The 20,258-nt window shown below is 42.5% G+C and overlaps 1 protein-coding gene across 9 annotated transcripts in view; it reads left to right on the top strand.

The window, feature by feature from the left end:
• Window positions 1-20,258, top strand: part of LOC143171870 (CUGBP Elav-like family member 4) — a 708,415-nt gene that overhangs the window by 207,188 nt on the left and 480,969 nt on the right. The window lies entirely within an intron of this gene.

Consider the following 20,258-nt stretch of genomic DNA (forward strand, 5'->3'; position numbering starts at 1 on the left):
CTGGGGTCCCAACAGGTGTTACAGTGCAGTGTTATGTATTACTAGCAATAAATAGCAGATCACTGCTGCAAAATGCTAAGTATGCTTTGTTTCCCTTAGCTTCACTGAGCAGAAGGAACACCTATCAGCTCAGGACTGTTCAGATCTGTAAGCAAGGACTTTCTTAATTTTATGTTAAGGTGAAGTCTTCTCCAGTTAAAAATGCTAGCTTGTTTGTTAGAAACACTGCACATGCAAGTAGATTCAATGCCTCTCTGGGGTCTAGCATGTCTGCACAGTTACACCAGTGTTACATTTTAGCAACAAGGTCATCCCCTCTGTGTCATTTTTGAGGGAAATTAACAAGCTGCAAAGCTTTTGGCCTTGGGATGGTTGTTTTTTAGTGCTTGTGGGGTTTTTTTTCCCCTGCTGTGCTCTCTGAGACCCTACTTTGTTTGGAGCTAGGTGTCTTTTCTGTGGGAAGAACCCTGAGATGATACTTCAGCAGTCCTTTCTTTCAGCTCTGTTTCATGTTGTATTTTCATTCCCTCCTTTTCCAGTGTTTCTCCAATTATGACAGATTTTGGGAAGATATAAAAACTTCCTCTGAAAACCTCCTGCTCCCCTTCCTCCTTTGCAGCATGGGATTCTGCCATCTCTGGCTTCATATAGAGAGCGGTGACCAAAACATCAACATGCTAATCTCGGAGCCTCGGGCCATTTTTCTTACTGTTGCTAAAGAACACAACCCCACTGGCTGTGCCCTGCAGCTCTTATAGCGAGGAACTGAATTCTGATACTCTCTTTCCCTCTCTTGCCCTTTTTTTTCCTGCCTTATTTTATAATTATATTTATTTGAAATTGAATTTTAAAGGTTCAGTCCCTAAAGGCAGTGAGATGTAATTTCTAGTGGATATTAAAACTGTATAAAACTACTCATATATCCCCCCATGAAGAACAGCTGGTACTCGGAGAGGAGGAGAAAGAGACTGATTCTAACCTTCTTGCCAACTATGCAAAAAAACCCAAACCAAAACAAAAAAATTATTCTTTTCCCTTGGAAAAAATAAAGCTGAAGTTAAATTAAGAATAAATGTTTGCTGTGTAGATTATAAAGAGGTATTCAACCATGTAATTTATAGAATCGTAGAATCATAGAACAGTTTGGGTTGGAAGTGACCTCTAAAAGTCATCTAGTCCAACCCCCCTGCCGTGGGCAGGGACATCTTCCACTAGATCAGGTTGCTCAGAGCCCCGTCCAACCTGACCTTGAATGTGTCCAGGGATGGGGCATCCACCACCTCTCTGCACAACCTGTTCCAGCGCTTCACCACCCTCAGCATAAAAAATTTCTTCCTTCTATCTACTCTAAATCTACCCCCCTTTAGTTTAAAGCCATTCCCCCTTGTCCTGTCGCAACAGGTCCTGCTAAAGAGTTTGCCGCCATCTTTTTTAGAAGCCCCCTTTAAGTACTGACAGGCTGCAAGAAGGTCTCCCCAAAGCCTTCTCTTCTCTAGGCTGAACAACCCCAACTCTCTCAGCCTTTCTTCATAGGAGAGCTGTTCCATCCCCCTGATCATTTTCGTGGCCCTCTTCTGGACCCACTCCAACAGGTCTGTGTCTTTCTTATGCTGAGGGCTCCAGAGCTGGACGCAGTACTCCAGGTGGGGTCTCACCAGAGCAGAGTGGAGGGGCAGAATCACCTCCCTTGACCTGCTGGCCACGCTGCTTTGGATGCAGCCCAGGATACGATTGGCCTTCTGGGCTGTGAGCGCACATTGCTGGCTCATGTCCAGCTTTTCATCCAGCAGTACCCCCAAGTCCTTCTTGGCAGGGCTGTTCTTAATCCCTTCATCCCCCAGCCTGTATTAATACCGGGGGTTGCCCCAACCCAGGTACAGGACCCTGCACTTGGCCTTGTTGAACTTCATGGTGTTCACACGGGCCCACTTCTTGAGCTTGTTCAGGTCCCTCTGGATTTTGTGGTGTCTTGTCTATGGGAACAATATTTTTCTGGTTTGGAGCAGTGGATATAACATTTATCCTATACAGATGCATAGCTTTGGCTTTTTTCCCCCTTTTTGTTGCTTTCCACCTGAATTAATGAGGTTTAATTTGCAGGCAGGCACTGAGAAAGCAATAGAAAAACAACAGTGGCCTCAGCAGCCAGGTACACCATTAGTGTAGGGGCTGAAACATCTCCACTGGCCCTACTGGGCTGGGGGGCTGTGAACGTGACTTGGAAAGGATGGATTCCTAGAGGGCTGTGCAGAGTGCTACTCACCTGATCAATAATTCATTAGGTACAATTTGTAAATAACTGAGTGGAAAATATCCTTTCTTTTCTTGTAATCTCTCCAACTAATCTGCTGATCCAGAGAACAGCCAGCTTGCCAGGGAATGTTATCTCACACTCCTCATGTGTAGGAGGAAGAGGTCAGGCTTCTTTTTCCAGCCTCACCTCACAGACTTTGGACGGATTTTGGTCCAGGAGGTGTTGCCTGAACCTCCATTTGTCTCCAACCACAGACTCCTTGACAAACTGCTCCCAAATTACTGTCCTGAGTATTGTGCATCTTTTTTTATATCTCAACTCTTAACTCTTGTATAGAGCCCTGTAGATACGTCATACTCAACCCAATGCAACCATGGGTGAGGTATTAAGAGGTGGAAAATTCAAATATGGTGAAGGAACAGTCTGTTTAGTGTAGTGGATGAGGGTGTACGCTGCCACCATACTCTATGGCCATAGTCACATCTCTTAGCTCCTGTTTCACTTTTCTCTTGCCTCATCTGTTTCAGCTATATATTCTTGGACAGCACAGCTCAGCTACCACTACCAGCATGATATTGAAAACACAATCTGCCCCATATTACCCAGAAATAGTATGAGTCCCTTCCTCCTCCACATATGTATGCATTTCCTGCTTAAAATGTCAATATCCTGCAGAAACCCATCTGTTTTCAGACCAACCTTGTAGGATTTCTTTACTGTAGGACAAAAGATGGGGGGGGAAAGGAACCTTTTTACTCCCCAGCCAACAAGCTCTAGAAGAAAGCTAGGGATGGGGATTTTGTAGCTCAGTGTTGAAGACAAATGCTCAGCTTTTGGCCATTAAGGTGATAGTCCCAACTTAGACCAGAGGAGAGCAGTAGGATCTTCTGGGGAAGATGTCTTTCCTGACATTTATGTGGTTACTTTTTGTCACAAAAACTCTATAACAGAGCCCAACCCATTTTTTTGGCTTGTCAATACTTCTAGCCCACCAGTGTTACTTCTTGCCCTGCCTTATAAGGAGGGAGATGATTTAAATTTGTGTGTGGTAGTGTCTGTCTAACCTGACATGGCCATAAACAGCAGCCTGTGACATCCTTCGCCCCTTCCAAGTCCCCTGGGAGAGCTGGTTTCTTCCTCCATCATTGAGGTCAGACTGGGAGATGCCAGGCAGTGTGAAATCTCATGTCTCATCCTCTGCTACCAAACAGTAAGACTGAACAGTATATAATGTACTTGTGTTTAAATTTCTGTGTGTATTTCCATACACATGACCAAGTATATAGTGATACAGATGAGGCACCGTTTGCCCTTTGGATCCTGGTCTCCTGACCTTCTTTTCCATTCCATTGACCTATAAACACATAATATTATTTAATTAGAAATACACAGGGAGAAGAACATTTTCAGCATCAACAATAATACTAACAATATCAACTTGCTTCTTTATTCCCTTTGTTTTCTTGGAGAAGTTAAAGTGTAAATTAAGTCTGATTTAGCTTTTCTGAGAAATCTTGCCGCGATGCAGATCTTGCAGTGACCTAAAGCAGCTCACATTGGTTTGAACTCTGCAGCTCCCGGTAGAAAATGTTTAATTACCTTTATTTTGCCAAAAGCTGATCTGTTTATCCTGCAGTTCTAGGGGATCTCTTGGACTCCCTCTGGTGGCTAATCTACCACAATGTGAAAGAAAGGGAAAAAAAAAGTTTACTCTGCATTACATCTGGGTGCTGTTTGTGCTGCCGCTGTGGTTTGCGTTAATCTCTCTTACTATTTCCTAGGGCTGTGTCATCCTCTCTCTGCCTAGTGCTTTTCAGTTGAAACCCGGTAAGGGCGTGATCGGCTCAAGGTATTTTAATGCCTGGTTAGTGGAAATAACAAACTTAATCCTCAATTCCCCATGGCATTAAAAAATAAAGAAATAAAGGTCAACATGCACACAAATACCTAGATGTTTGCATCCGTGCCTGGGGAAAGTAAAGCTGTAAGGTGGGACTCCAGGTTAGTCTTGCACTACACAATCTCGCACTCACTGCCATTGTCCACAGCAAGATACTCTTGTGGCTTTAAAGTTTAAACCCCAAATGGAGAGTGTTAACCAGGTACTCAGAGAAGCTGGGATTCAACCTGAATAAGGGTATAGACAAATACTTTTTTTTTTTCCTTGTTTTCTTGTTTTTATTTTATTTTGCTGAAGGAAACTTTCTTCGTGAAAACGAAAAACACTATGTTATTTGCAGCACAGCTGTTTTGCTTTGTTTGATATTTTTCCTTGCTAGTTTTTAAGTCAGCTTTTTTTTCATTTGTTTGCTTGATTCATTGTTTTTGTGATTTTTTTTTTTTTTATTCTGGCTGGTTTCAGATGAAACTGGATGCAGTTTTCTGTCAAACCCATCCTGCATTGTGTCTGAGCTCGGATGCTGGAGAACCTGGCTTGAACCTGGACTCAGAGCCAGTGTATTCAGGGAAAGATTAAAATATTCTGGTGATAACTTCTTTTCTTCAGATCTATGAATGCCAGTTCAGTCTCCTCCGTGATAGGAGCCTTTACACATCTCAGAAACTAGGATAAGTTTTCCTGGCACAGACACAGATGCAACAGTAAATCTGTTCGCGGTACAGGGACAGCCAAAGACTCCCTCCGTGAGCACAGCGAGCTCTCAAGCTGGCTGGAGTAGCTTCATCTGCATCACGGTGAGGATCACGGATCTTCTAGTGGTAGCATTGTCCACAGAAGTCTGTAGCACAAATCAAGCCTTTTCCACTTGCAGTATATGGGTCCCCCACTCAAGCTGAGTTTCACGATGGAATTTATTTAAATGTCTAAAAGAGAGATGTTTAAATCTGAGCTGATTATGTCCACCCCTTCTGTGGTCAATGGGGGGAGTGAATGGCCTGTTTGTCTTTAAAATAATCATCTTAAATGCTTGGGTCCAATAACAGTTCATTCAAAATGAGTTGTCTGTAATGGGATGACTATCTCAAATTCAGATGGCAAAGGTTTAGATGTGCTCAGCAGAGTATCTCAGAGGGGTCCAATGATAGTATTTAGGAAAAAAGTGACTTTTACTTTTTGGTTCAGGATCAAGTGGAAAGTGTAAAATGCATTTTTCATGAAATTTGCTCTATATTGCCAGAATTTGGCATCATGTGATCCATCCTTGCTTGACAGTATGAGCTGGTAAAATAGCATGTGTTCCTGCACGACAGTGTGGAGGAAGGGACCTACTCAGAATGCAGCTTCCTTGATGGTCCATTTAGCAAGTCTGAATATCTTAAGTGCCGAGGAAGGATAGCAACCTCATATAAGGGACTGTCATACCCCGCAGGGGACCCTACAGGGGACTTGAGTCTAGGCCCCGGAGTAACTCTCCCAGTATCTGACATTTGCAGCACCTTGAATCAGTGCTATAAAAGAGATCAGACTAGGCAGTTAATTGTATGTATATTTCCTTAAAAGAAATGTTTAGAGGTGTGTCTTTTGCATATTGACATCTGTATACAAGTCCATCTGACGAGCAATCTGTAACATGTTTTGTTACATTAGTGCAAAAATTGCTTTCTTTTTTTTGCTTTCTTTTTTTTTTTCTTTTCCAAAAGCAAAGAAATAAGCACTCTGCAAGTGAAGTTCACATATAATTTAAGTGATCCCTTTTGAGATCAAAACTCCACAAAGAACTTCCTGGAAGGTATTGGGAGATACAGCAATGGCTCAACAGAACTTGCGGTCCAGGTGCTGCAGTACTGTTGTGTTGTTACAGGGAATACTGTTTTCCTCCATTAGCGGAGCTCTTGAAATAGGTCTCCATTAATGTACTTTGGCCTTGCTTCATGGAAGCCGGCGCCGTTGCGCTGATTCATACCATCTAATGATGCGGTCTACTGGCTGTGCTGAAGATGACTCCTTTCGGGCCTGATCCGAAGCTCCTGAAGACAGAGGGAGTTTCTCCATTGACTTCAGTGGGCTTTGAATCAGGCCCTTGTTAAGGTGCAGCTCATGATAAGCAAAGCTAGAAATACCCAGCCAGGAACAGCTCTCACTTAACGTGAGCAGAAGCATGTGCAAGATGGGAGGCTGGGACGAGGGCTGAGGTTCATGCCCTCGATTACTAACACTGATAATCTGGTGTCCCTTTCTGCTATCACAGCAAACTCTACAACAGGGTGTCTCCTCCCAGAGGGAATAACCTCCCCCAGGTCAAGGAAAAAATGTTGGAGGGAGGGTGGAGAGGCAAGCCTCGCGTTCGTAATCTCTAGACAGAGAAAGGGTTGGAGTCAGCAGGAAATGCTGCTTGTAGCGGTTCCTGGTCGCTGGCCAGTTGGTGGATTACTAATAGTCGGCACGGCGTGCTGTTTACCACGCACAAGGCTCCCTCCCTCACAGAGGGAGGGCCGAGGAGGGCCAGGGAACAAACCCAGTTCCCTGTACCAAAGATCTGCATAACAATTGTCCATTTGGAAATGCCAAAAATGCACATGCAGATGCGATCCCTGGGAGGAGGCCTGGGGAGCAGAGGAAGCTGTACAGAGCAGCCACCCTCTCCGCCCCACTGTCTGCTACACAGCAGACCTTGCCTGGTGAATTTTAAAGCATCTGCTGCCTTTGGAAAGGGAGACGTGAGGGGATTATTTTTCCCCATTTTCATTTGCTTTTTGGTGTCTCTTGAAGGCACTGAAAAAAGTTTGCCTTGATACTCACTGTCAAGGCGTTCCCAGTGGATTTTCCCCCATAGCACGTGCCAGCGTGTGAGGTGACTTTACATACCAGCACAGTGCAGGGCATCTCTTTGGTGGCTGGGGCTAAATCAAGAATAAGGAGCCCAGTCTTTTCCTGCGTAGTTATCAGAAAAAAGACGGTGGGCAAAATACCTCGATTTATAGCGGCATTGGGTGATGCTTGGGCTGTTCTGCTGAGTGAGGAATACAGAGGACACTTATTCGGTCTGGGAATTACTGACTTAAATTCTGCTATCAGGGAGTCAAAATAATGATCAAAATGGTCCATTCCGGCTTGAAACACAACACCCAGGACCTGTAGCTTGTGGACATTAGAGATGCTGTCCACAGGTGCTTGGATTTCTGCTCCTGAAGGGTGTCTCCACAACTCTGCTCCTCTCCCCTGTGCAACTCACTGTGTCACTCTATACATACAGATAGAAGCTTGTTTATCCACTGTGCGCCCTTCTCTCCCTCTTTCTGGGGCAAACATATGTGCATTTACATGCTCTGCTTTCCTGCATCCTCCTCACAGCCCCTGCCCTCTCTCACACCCACACACTATAAAAATCTGCCTCGGATCCAGTTAGTAAAAGGTGACTTTTTCCTGCCATCTGGGTGTTCGGTGGCACAGATTCTCTTGGCCTGCCTACACACACTCGCGGGTGCGTTACGCCCTCCTCCTTCCCGTTCCTCCTTCTCTCCCCCTCCCACGAGCTGGCAGCAAAAACAAAAGGGAAATCTTCAAAACCACAATGTCAGCTGCCTGTGTCAGTGTGGGTTGAGAGGACGGATCACAGCGCGCTCATCTCCCAGTAGGCAAAGGGGACTGTATTTCAATAAATTTACATACTACAGAAGACTGTGTAAGAGATTGCTTTGGGGAGCTCTCTGCTGAGTGGCTTTGGGGACGCTGAGCCCTTGACTTGCTTGGGAAGGGTTTGATGCCACCTGCTCTAAAACTCTCATGTTCTCCATATCCTTTTCATTTGAATACCTGTGTCCATTGTTTGCTTCACAGCATGGTTTTGTTTTCTCCCAGTTTGAATGAGAGGCTGTTGATTAATAGATCTGGAAATGTTGGCTGTGGGCTTACTCTCAGGGAAGAGCAATGCTAGCTTTCCTCTGTGTAGCTCCTGAACACACCTTGCTCCTGACCTCCTTGGGTCTCACTTACAAATTGTGACCTGTCTTGAGTGGATCACTGAACCTCTCTGCCTTTCTTTAATCTTCTGGTTCTCTTCTGATTAAATCCAGTGGAAATAAACCACGACACTTAGAAAAACAATCTGTGAAAAATATAAGATTTCACTGAAAACAGCATTTATGTGTTCATTTCACTTTTCTTGAACATTATGTATAATTTTTCCTGTGAAAAGATAATATTGAAACACTTTTTGCAACTGGCTGTTCAGTACAGATTACATCTTTTTGTTCAGAAGAGAAACAGAAATTTTCCTTAGACATTTCTGCATTTAAACTTCTCTGAATTGCATATTTCCACAAGACACGAGTTGTTGTTGCTTTTTTTTTTTGGCTTCAAGAGAAGGGGCAGCTGTAGAAATAGGAGAATTTCCTGTGGTTTTTGAATCCTTGTACTCCTCATGAAAGGTTGCTTCCACTAGGAACTTAGCTGAACTGATCATTGGCCTAAATCCCAGCCCAGAGCAGTGCAAAGCTTAGGGGCTGCCTTCCAGATGGATGCTGCTATTGCTTACTGGAGGGGGTTGGTGTGGTTCCCAGAGCTATTGCGGTTAACACCTCCAGGTAGCTCAGAAAAGACCGTGACTATGCAGTCTGCTGAAGCGTAAGTCACCTCTAGGCATAAGACGGGGTTGCTATGAGCTCAGACTGATGTCATGGAAAAGCCATCCGGCCATGCTTTTCAAGCAGATGAAGAGATCTTTTTCACCTAGTGACTGTCTTGGAATTTAGAGCTGGGAGAAGGTTGGTTTGAGGAACATAAGGAGAGAGGAGCTAGTCAACATTTCATACGCCCGCTGTTGACATGAAAGAAGTGGCTTCAAACTCCCTCTTATTCATGAGCTTCCTGTGTGACAAGTCAATTAGCTTCCCCGTGGCTCTGTTCCCAGTCTATACGATGATGATATAGCACACACAGTGGAGCAGTGAAGCAAAAGTGCCCAAATGCTGGTGAGACGTGCTGTAGGAAAGGGGATGGATGCTTTCCTAAGAGTGGGTAAAACAGGGGTGAGTGGCAAAGAACCACGCAAAAGCCACCTCCAAACAGAAGTAGCGACCTGCTGCTTTGGCGTTTACGTGGCTCTGGAAGTGCATCATGCGCCCAATCCATGGGAGGGCAAGGCCTGGAGCAGGAGGCTCTGAACCAGGTCATTTTAACACTTCCTGACAGAGGAACATTCATTTAATGCAGAGAGGGAACAGCTGAGCAGCCGCGTTCAGAGAGAAACACCATAATCTATTACAGGGCTTGGGCCACCATTGATCAATATGGCAAAGTCAATAATAGCTTTTGATTCCAGCATATTAGGCTGACTGTCAGATTCATGTTTATTGGAAGTTTTTACAAATAAGTCAGGCATATGACTTGAAGGAAAGAGAATGTGAGTCAAAACTGCAGGTGGAAGGCTGATTTTTTTTTTCCTCAGGGTTGTGTTTAAAGAACTGCACAGCTTTTTAAGGAGGAAAAAAAAAAACACCTTCCCATATACAGAATGAAATGCAAATAAAATCCATCAAATTTGGTTTTTCAGTTAAAGAGAACAAGGATTATGGGAGGGTTAAACTTGTAACAACCAAAGCCTCATAACATATCTAATTTTTTCCCCCTGAAACTTCCATCTCTGTAAATCAGCCAATTCCATTAGTATCTGAAACTCTGCTTGAAAAGAGAGATACAAACCCAAAAATACTTTGGGCATTCTACATAACATCAAAGAAATCTTGTAACTTTGACATAAATTTATTTTAAATTTCCAGAAAACATGAGGACTGGATTATAAATAATAATCCAATTAAAACACTAAAATTTGTTTTAAAAGAAGAAATTTCTAATCCTTTTTAGATCCATCATATAAATTTCTATCTCTTAGTTTTAAAACAGTGAAGTTAGAATATTTGGACTCAAAAAAAAATATTGTTAAAATACTAAATATATAAATGCTTCAGTTATTACAGATATTATACTGATGGGGGAAAGCAGAAGTACCAAGATAAAAAATACAGAACTGCTTGAATTTAATCTCCTCTATCTTTTTTAATCAAGCATGTCCCAAAATACTTCCTGAGAGTTAAGCGACACCGGTACAGAGCCAGTGAATTAAAGAGAAAGGGGAATTAAAAGTAGACAAGAAAAAAGGGAGGTTTTGCCTGATGCCAGGAAATATAGAAACAAGGTCTGAACATAGCAGTGGCAAGATTGTTTTAGAAACACACACAAAAGATCTGTCCTGGATGGAACTAGAGTGATAAGAGCAAACAGAGGCAAGTGAGATTTGTATGAGTGGTGGAGAAATGCACACAGCAGCATTTTGATTTTTAGTTCTTACTTTTTAATAATCAGTGGAGCTCAGCAAAACGAAATCTCTCCATTAGAAGAGAAAGGCTCTTGAAAGAACAAAGAGGTGAGCAGACCTGTTGGAGAATTGGTGAGGCTGTGCATCAAAGTTCAGCCTCAAAGGAATATGTAAGAAGAGTTACTTGTGTCCTTATCTGAGTCTCCTCTGAGATGTTAGTGCATCCGATGCATTTTAAAATTTGATGGATTTCTGTGGGCCTTATCTTCTTTGTTCTGCTGGCGCTTTGCCCTTCTGCTTTCCTTTGAATCACTGCTTAGGATCAGTTTTGTGTAACACTACTGGGGCAGAGTGCATTGGCCGCCTTGCTAGTCGATGACCCAGCGAGAGTGGTACAAGGACAATTACATGGACGAGAGTTTTTCAAGAGATGCTGGATGAACAGGTTTATCATAATTTATGAACTTTCAGAGAGCCTTGAATTCTTCCTGCTCCAGTACTGTACCCAGCCTTTCAGCATGTAATCCACCAGGTTAATGCATTTTGGTATGATCTGATGGGCATGGAGCTTGAATGACATCCCAGAGAAAAACAGCATGCTCTCCCTATATGCCAAAGGTGGTTTTAGTCAAGGACCTAAGCCTGTTTGGAGTAATATTATCAAGCTGTCCACTCTTCATTCATTCTTATGACAGAGAATGGTTTTCACCAGTACACATCAGCAATGCCTGACTTTACTGATGGATTTTGTAACTTTTTACATGCAGACTTTCTGAAATCTTAAGAAACAAAAACCTGGGAAGTTTCTAAACTGCTGATTGCAGACATGAGAGTACAGGCAGGGGAAAGATCACTCTGTAATTGCCGTGGTTTTTATACACTCTCCCCAAACATCTGTTACAGGTCACTGTCAGAAACAGGTTATTTTGTTACAGACTTTTAGTCTGACCCAGGATGACAGTTTTTACGTTCTGATTAATAGCATTAATCCAACATCACCCACACAACTCCTATAAATCCTCTTACTTGTTCTTCAGATCTTACCTACCAGAATCCCAAGAGTGGGCATGCTACAAAGAAAATTCTCCTTTCACTTGCAGTGGGTATCTTCAAATCCAACGCAGTCTACCAGGTCTATCGTTCATTCTCCTTTAAGCATAGCCCTATCTGTTGTCATTCCCCTTCTCTGATCCAGAGAGTTTTGCTGAAAGGATAGCTGGTTGAAACCTAGAGTGAGGACCAAGATGGTTGTCATTCCATCAACAGAGGAGTACAGAGTCTTGCATAGCATCACAGCACACAGAGTTTTCATTCCCATGTTGTCGTCATAGCACCAGTCAACAGAGGATAATTTCTTTTTTTTTTTTTAAGAAAACAGAGAATTATATTATTTTTCAGCCTGCCAAACACATGTACTGAAGACAGGAAAGAGAACACATTCATAACCTTACAATGCTTACGAGGGTACAACACGTATTTTCATACTGGAATAAAAGTTAATTTGCATCCAAGGCTTATTGCTGAATTTCTGTCAGGATGTTTTGAAGCACATGTCTTGTGGGCATAAAACTGTGTTCTGTAAAATTGGTGAGGCAAAGTGGTTTAGTGCATTTTTGTCTCTTGTGACTCAAACAAAATTGTTCTCTACATTTGATGTACATGCATGAACCTGAAGCCAAATCCTTCCTGTGTTAGTCTTTCAAAATGATTAACAGGAATAGCCTAGGTTCCACACTGTGCTGTAAAACAAGATCTGGGCTTCTTTTGTTTGTTTTAGTTGCAATTCTTTTCTATCTAATATTTTAGTAGAAAGAAGGAATATGAAGTTTTCGATGGTTTTCTTCATGATGTTGGTGAGTTTGATTGGTATACGTTCATATGCCCTTTCTTCTTTACTCCAAGTTCTAGAACATGCAGAATGGCTTTTTTAGAGCATTTTTCGTGTGTTTAGCATGACTGAGTCTCTGCTTAAGGTCCCCAACTACTAGCCTACAGGCAAGAATGAGAGAGAGAGTCCTTCTCTGTGGTAACTAACTCTTTATATAATGAGCCCCTTGCAAATTCTCCTTGCATACTTACCGACACCCCCGCAGTTACTTAAACGGGCGTTATTGGTCACTGGGTCCCAAGGTCATCCAACAGAATGGGGTTGTTAAAAATAGGAATGAGGGTTCAAGGCATAGGGTCAAGAGAGATTAATTGAAAAATCTTCCGCAGGCCTGACATCATCTGTGGAATGGCAGTGCCCAGACACCTCCAGCTGCTGTCGGGTTCCTTGCGAATGTAAATGAATGGTTTCCTTTGTGGCAGTGGGGTGGTTTTCAGGCTGGGTTGTTGATTTTCTTTATGTTCTGTTCCTTTTATTTTTTCTTTTCCTCTCCGGTTCATCTTCTTAAGAAATCTTTCTCTCGGTGTCTGTTAGTCTTCCTTTCTGCCTTGTCCCCAGCTGTAACCTTTGAACTTGTTGGACAGTTTTAATAAAATGTGAAGTTCTGACCAGCTTTTTGAAACCAGGCTACTGAGTAAAAGAAATGGTGTTTCTCTTACCATCCTACTTTGTGAAAGGGATGCCTTACTAGACCATGGAGAATGCCCACCATCACTCACACTTGAAACAAGATTTCACAATAAGTCAAAGTGCATTGCTTCTCTTGCAGACAGAATTACTCACATTTGGAGGTGGGTGGGTGTTGCTTTTCTTTATCCTACGGAAGAAATTAAAAGTTGTTGCCTAAAAGGGTCCGTAAATCTACTCCTTGTTTCATCAGTGCTCATCTTATTCCTATTCTAATCCTCTGAGCTCTAGCAGATCATGGCAAAAACTGGGCTTTCAGGGGAGTCTCCATAGGTCAGTAAGGATCCCACAACTGAGAACTAACCACAAGCCCAATTGTGGAAAGTCTAGATGCTTTGGGGAGGGTGTCTTCTGCAGGGGGTCACAATTTGGGATTCATTGATAAATGTTTATAATGAACACGCATCTGACCTAATTGCCTAGACTCTATACACAGTCAGTGGAGAGAAATAGGCAATTCCAGAGTGATTCTCCTGACATCTACATTTGAATTAAATGGATCATGTTCTAGAATTGACTATTTCTCGTGGGTTGTGAAGGTGACCTAGATGACTATCTCAGATGTAAATGCCAATACTGTAGATGACTAAATCCGTACTGATGAATCTACTCCCAGTGTTCTGATGAAGATATGCCAGTACTGAATTGCTTCTGGCTATTTATGGTTTAGAAGAGCCTGAGATCACGGACTCACGTGTCAGGAGAAGCCCCCTTCCCAAATTTGTTTTTGTCTGAAGAAAGAAGGCAAGCAAAAGAACGTGCCTGTTCAACAAATGTGGCTTAAGTTATGCGCCTTGCCCAGTGTGACTTTGAAATTTTGGTACAGAATTGGTAATAAGACTGAAGTGTCCTGAATCTTATTCCAGTACCTTACCCTTAAAATAAGCTGGTTTTTTATAGTTCATAACATGTTGTTTTAGGAGTTTGAAGTCAGGATCATTTAAATTTGAGGTTGCTCACAGAGCTGGACAGATTTTAGACCATGATGGCTTCAAGAGGTGCTGAATTTATTCCCTCCTCTAGTCACAGGACAGCTTTACCAGGGCAGAAGTCACACTGCAAATGCCAAGTTCCCATCTAATTACGATATGGTGCTGAATCTGCCAGTCCCAACTTTTACCAGTCACCTCCTCCTGCTCTGATCGGCTGTGGAGGATGACTTCTCTCTCTCTCTCCTTCTTCTTTAAAGGAGAAATATTATTAGGCTTTGAGGGCCTAAAACTGTTGCTGCCTGCACATCGCTAAAAATAATATAAATCAGTGCTGAGGGACCACTTGTATTTTGGCTGCATGAGGAAGTTTAACAGGAAAAGAAAAAGGGGAAAACTCATCAGTGCATAGATCTCAAAAACTAGGATGCTGTGTCTGCAGCCTCTCAGAAAGTTCAGAAACCCATTAAAAATATTATTCTTTATTTTCTTTCCTTTGGCTTTTTGTCTCTGGTAAATTATTCTGCTTTAAGACAGCTCTCATTCACACTTTTAACCAGGCTTGTAATATAGCAAACAGGATGTCATGGTTTAACCCCAGCCGGCAACTCCGCCCCACGCAGCCACTTGTTCACTCCCCCCCCCTGCGGTGGGATGGGGGAGAGAATAGGAAGAGTAAAAGTGAGAAAACTCGTGGGTTGAGATAAAGACGGTTTAATAGGTAAAGCAAAAGCCTTTACACAAACAAAGCAAAACAAGGAATTCATTCACTGCTTCCCACGGGCAGGCAGGTGTTCAGCCATCTCCAGGAAAGTAGGGCTCCATCACTCATAATGGTTACTTGGGAAGACAAATGCTATCACTCCGAACATGCCCCCTTCCTTCTTCTTCTCCCAGCTTTATATGCTGAGCATGTCGTCATATGGTGTGGAATATCCCTTTGGTCAGTTGGGGTCAGCTGTCCCGGCTGTGTCCCCTCCCAACTTCTTGTGCACCCCCAGCCTACTCGCTGATGGGGTGGGGTGAGGAGCAGAAAAGGTCTTGACTCTGTGTCAGCACTGCTCAGCAATAACGAAAACATCCCTGTGTTATCAACACTGTTTCCAGCACAAATCCAAAACATAGCCCCATACTAGCTACGATGAAGAAAATTAACTCTATCCCAGCCAAACCAGCACACAGGACCACCTCATTCTGACTGCTCCTCTAGAAATAGGTATGAGGCAATTGTAGGAATGGGGATGCAGGATTTAAATTCTTCTTTGAACTCTGATTTCACACTCATAGCTTACAATCTGAGGTATAGACTGTAGTGGTACAGCAGCCAGCAATAGGTGTGGGAGGGATAAGATGTGGTTATCGGCACATAAAGAGGAATACCAGACAGGCATGTTGAGGAGTGGTGGAGAGGCAGAAGGAAGTCAGCCAGCATCACCAGGACTTGAAGTGTTAAACAGAGGTCCATTGATTTCAGATTTGACCTCTTCAACCTTCTGTATTTTATCCATAGCTGATGTGGCCATTGAAATTCACCTGGAAGAGCTGAAAGGCTCTTCCAGGCATCTTCTTTATAAAATTATTTGTAAACACACATTTAAAAATTTCACACTGTTAATGATTCCCTTGATAAGCTGCTTGCTGAGGCAACAGAGGATATTTAATGATTTGGAAATATCCCTCTATTCAACGCCATCCTCATCCTCGTATGAAATTGTTGGCATTCAGGATCAAATCTGACCCATGATCAGGGTCTATTAGAGCCAACTGTTGAACCAAGTTCTCCACTGCTACCATACCAACTGAATCAAAGGAATGAATATGTTTAGCATGTACATGTCCATCTAGCCATTAAAGCACAGAAGATGCTCTCTCACACACAAGCTGGAGATGAAGAAACGGTGATACTGAAAAGATAAACAATCCCTGAAGGTCAGATAGATAGCCAAAAAATGGAAGGAGCAAGAACAATATTCAGGTTGTCCCAACTCCCTGCCCTGTGTCTTATCTACAAGACAGACTTACCGACTTGATTTAGAGAGCAAAGCCACTCGCGGAGCTTCTTAGGGTTGTCTTAACCACACTTCTTGAATATCTTTTCTCACGGCTCCTTGAACATCCCCCCTTCGTCCTTTTTTTATTCAAACGCACAGACCGTAAATCTGTTTAAGTAACATGATAATGACCAACAGAATGGTTATGATGTCACTAAAATGAGCTATATATAACCAACCTAGTGTATTAGTGGGAGCAGACAAGACAAGGAGATGGGAGAAAAGAGAGGGAAGAAAAGTACTTGGAGTTAAATACAGATGCTTATTAGCTACCTGCTCAGAGGCGCTACTTGAAAGATAGCTGATCTGTTCCCTTACAGTTCTGCTGCCCCTTCACCTTCTGTTGCTGATGTATTAGAAGTTTAATTTTGATAGCAGAAGTATTCTCCCCCCCCCCCCCCCCCCGGCTTTTTGGTTTACACTAGAGACCTACACTGTCTGATCTGTTTCACTGACATAGCACAATGCAGATGCTGCTAAGAGATATTAAAGTCAGGTATTATCAGCTCAGTAGTGTAATATTATTTCCATCTCATCCTCAATAGGTTGTCCGCATAGTGACATGCTGCCAAAGTGAAATGAATGGATGAACCTGGAGAGGTTCATTGCACACTGAGCACAGGAAATGAAATAAATAAAGGGGAGAGAGATCCAATGTCAAGTAGGAACAGGGACATGGGATTTGGGAGGATTTCCTTCTCTCTCCTGCTGGAGATTGACCTAGTGATGGCATGGGGTTGGGTTTGTGTCTGGTGGGCACAGAGCAGGAGTTGAAATTTGCCTCGCATGGTGGAAGTGGTGCTGTTAGGTGGGTGAATTAATGAGAGAAAAGTAATAGCCCTGCTCCTGCTGCAAACCATCACTTGAAAGATCTTAATTTGGTTCAAGGGAAACAAAACTATACCAAACCCTAGACACAACCCTCCAAGTACTGCAGGATTGTACCAAATACCAAATCACCAATGTTTAAAAGATGGGATACCATTGAAAGTACTAAGCTGATATGTGGGAGATAAAGGTAGTTTTATACCACAGCTTTTCTTCATTCCTTGAACAACTCACGTAACCCATTTTAACCTTTTCCCTCATTTCACTATCTGCCAATTGGGGTTAAAACCCAGTTCCTTCCCTGGTGAGACTATGAAATTTCTTAACGTTTGCCAAACACTTCCAAACATTATAGGGGACTACTCCCTTATACACATAGGCAGGATCTGACTGTGTGGTGAGATCAGACCCACAGGGAGGGGCAGTTTTTGGTGAGGCACAGGCTAATCAGCTCAGCTGAGGAGTAGTTGTGATAATTTTGTTATCTGAATCTACTCACTGGACAAATGGTATTGTACTGCCATGCAGATCCCTAAGCAGCTCTGACTTAATCTAAAATTATAAATCTGGCTTCAAGGGGAAGGAAGACTATGTGATCACAGTCTGTGTCTGTCCTTCAAATTTTGAACTCTGAGCTGATTTCAGATAAATCAAGCAGTGGGGCTAAAAAGGCTCAAATATATTCTGGTCTAACATGAATTTTGGAAACAGGTAGAATGGTGGGGAAAAGGCACTATCAGTGCTTTCATTGAAGGAACAGCTAATTGATCTTGTCCTTTATTAGACATCAGAGAATCCAGTCACGAACAAGCCATTGGCAAACAGGCCTCATTAATTTCACAAAGTCTGAAATTACTTGTCCCTGTTTAGGAACTAGGTTAAAATATTGAGGAAGGAGCTTCCAGCTCTGTCTGTCATATCAGTAAACTGAAGTACACTATAGAAAATTAACAGCATTAACAGTCAATCTTTTGCTAATGACCAGCACTGTAGACAACCAATTTTATGGGCCTCTAGGCAGCACCTCAAGACTGGCTGTACATAGGTACTTGATTACACATTGTGATGGATTTAGGCTGAAGACTCTCACTTCAAAGCATTTCCAACCTTTCCTCTGCCTGCCCCCATCTTCATCACTCTTGGTAAAACTCCCACAGCCCATTAGAGAGAGTCGTCCCTGGTTCAGATTGCTGCACTCAGCCAGGATCAATGCAAGCCAGTCCTATTTCCCTCTTGTTTTCACAGTCAAGTCTGTGCATCAGATGTACAACATCTGTTGTCCTCAGTTGGAAAAACTCATCTATCTGCAGACCCTAGACTTGTTGCTTCAATTGAAATCTGGCAGGAGTAACCCATTAAAGATGCATCCAGTGGAACCTGCACCCAGAGAGGTGCCAATTGGTGCTTCATCCATTGCCTACAGGTCTTGAACTCCGTCAGCCAGGCAGGGAAACCAGCAAAGAAAGGACCCACCTATCTGATTAAGTCTTCATGAGCTGCTCTACAAACTTCAGACAAGAAAGCCTTGCTCTTGTAACCCGTCCAAAACAAAGCAAACAAACAACAAAGTTTTCAACTCCACATACACAGACTTTTGCATCCTGGGTTCCGCTGAGATAATTCAGATTCATATTTTCATTTTGTCACAGATGCAGAACCAGTGATTATCTCAGACTGCTCCCCAGGTCCCATGAGAAACTGGTCTCTACTTCATTTTCATTTGATTTCATTTGATTGTTGGAGATGAAGCAGAGGCATGAGTATGATAGTCCTGGGTTGCAAACATCTGAGCCTGTTAGCGGAGCAGTTAGAAATAAAATTTTCTTCTGTCTTATAGTGACCTCCTACAGTTGCTTTCAAAGTGTGTTTAGAAAGTAAAATGAGACTCCTTTTAAACAGGAGTCTGCAAATAGCTAGAGGATCCATTAGCGGTCCCATATAGGTGTTTGTTCCTCTCCGGGTCAGCTAATCCTCTATTCCTACAGCAGTTCAGGGTTGTTTCTTAGAGCCTAATTTTGACTGCAGAGAAAGAGTTCTACCCAATAACAGATTTTTGAGGATTCAACATGTTTTAACTATCGTTTAGAATAATGCTAAGATCTCGCATATTTACTGGCCACCGGGAAGGGGGGGAGGGAGGGAGATAAATCCACCCACATGAGAGAGATTGAATGTAGCCCAGTGGCTTACTGCATTTGTCTAAGTGATAGTAAAGCCTTTTACCTCCTCTTTTCTTCGTTTGGTGAAGAAGGATTTGAATCTGTGCCTTCAGTCTTCCTAAATGAGTCCCCCAATGACAGAGCTTTCATGCCTGCACCCCCTTTCCCTACAAGTGTTTCATTATTTATACAAGATGAAACACTTCCAACTGTAAGGACTGACAGGTTAAGGTACATAGGATGTTAAAGCCCCAGGCAAAAGTTTCTGTTTTGTCTGCTATCGAGGCTTGAACCCAGGGATCTCATGTGAGTACCTTAACCGTCTGTCTATTCAAGGTCTCTCTGACTGCTATCCATTTATTCTGGAATGAATAAAAGCAAACTAGACATCAGACACCAAATACAAAAATCCCAGGGGATTTAAAAACAAAACAATACCTGACTGATTTTAGACATTTGTGGTTTTCTTCTCTATGTTATTGAGGGGTGTGGAAGGAGGAGCTGTTTGCTTTTTAATCAATCTTATTGATTATGACAGAAAATTAAAACTGCTGCTGAATTCTGTAACAAAGACTTTAAAATACGCACACACATCTTGCCTTATAGAATATACAGACTTTCATAATTTATATCTCTAGAATTGTTTTTTATTTGTGTTAAACTCTACAAAAGCCGAAAGGACTTTTTCTTAAATCAAGTGGTTGAAACTCTGTTAAATTTTATAGATATTTTCCATAAGGTTAAAGGACAGATTTCAGGGGTTTAAACTGCTCAAGCCTATGGAGATTTGCCAGTGGGAGCTATTTTTGTGTTGCTAGAGCTTGTCCTAGAATAAGAAGGACTAGAATAAGACTCTCTGACTTCGTTCATTTTTGTTGCCTGCTGCATTATTGATGCGGGGCTGGGAAATAGTAAGGAAGAAGTGGGGAGTTAAGTAGGGATGTATCAATTGGTCCTGGTCTCTTACAGTCTGTCTTTCTGTCTAGGACTTTCAGCATTAGTCACATACTTTCAAAGGGTTTCAGAGCTCTTTTCAAGGACACCCTACCACTGGATAATTAAAAAAAAATATATAGTACCACTATTCAGCACTTTTAGTAGACTTCTGGAGTCACAGTACTTCTAGGAAGTCATTGGATAAATTGAATTATGTTTCATCTTGCAGATGAAGCAAATACATATTTTCATGCTGATAAAACCAGTTACAATTGGTGATGTGCTGGTGCCCAGAGAAGTACCTCTTTCTCCA

The sequence above is a fragment of the Aptenodytes patagonicus genome, chromosome W (assembly GCF_965638725.1).
Source record: "Aptenodytes patagonicus chromosome W, bAptPat1.pri.cur, whole genome shotgun sequence".
Lineage (NCBI taxonomy): Eukaryota > Metazoa > Chordata > Aves > Sphenisciformes > Spheniscidae > Aptenodytes > Aptenodytes patagonicus.